Consider the following 892-nt stretch of genomic DNA (forward strand, 5'->3'; position numbering starts at 1 on the left):
CTGGTGCCCGCCGCGGAGGCCGCCCTTCGGGCGATGCGTGGCACGGACCTCCGCGGGCAGGGCTGCGCATCTGGAACTTCGAAAAGGGCCGCCCTTGCTAACACTGTGCTTCCCCACGCGGGGAGCGATTCGGACGGCTGGCCCCCACGCCGGGGTGGGTGGGCGCCCCGCCGTTCGCACCGCGTGGGTCGTCAGACCACTGTTCATCGTTCGGTGCGATTCAAACTTCCCACAGCTCGGCCGCCTCCGTCCTCGAACGGGAGGTGACGGCCGGCGTGCGCGCCCAAAGATAGGTGGTGGAAGCCCGGGGGTACAGGAGGAAGGACACCGCTCACCGTAAACCGACGCGAGCTCCAAAGCCCGGGTCGAGCGAGCAGCACCACCTCCCCACCCGGGAGCGCCGTGCCAGATCGATCGGAGGATAAGACCGCTCTGAGAGGACATGGACGAGAGGGGCGTCCGCCTTCCGGAGCCCCCCCTTTCGGACGAGGACTCCGGATTTGCCCCCCGAAAGCCATCACCTCCAGAGAACCAGGGACCGCCGAGGGAGGGTCTGGTCAGGCTTGGGTACCCCAGCATTGCCTCTCTCGCTTGGGATGCACGATCGGCAAAAGTCCCTCTCGGAGCTGTGGAAGTTCGGTCTCAGCCGGAGTGCGCAACTTCCAGACGAGAGGGACCACATGCCAAGTCGCCTACCCAAGTCGGGGAACCAGAGAAACAACTGCTTTCTATCGGGGTAGAGAGACGACACTCTCTCAAGTACATTCTGCCAGAGGTGCGCATTCCTATGTATTTGCATTGCGGGACAACGTCCCCACTTTAAGGGGACGAAGTCGGAACTGTACCCGGCCTCAAGTCACTGTAGGGCGGATGCGGCACCTAGAAAATTCCT

Source organism: Dendrobates tinctorius, unplaced genomic scaffold (genome assembly GCF_039654945.1).
Source record: "Dendrobates tinctorius isolate UK_male_01 unplaced genomic scaffold, ASM3965494v1 ptg000637l, whole genome shotgun sequence".
Classification (NCBI taxonomy): Eukaryota; Metazoa; Chordata; class Amphibia; order Anura; family Dendrobatidae; genus Dendrobates; species Dendrobates tinctorius.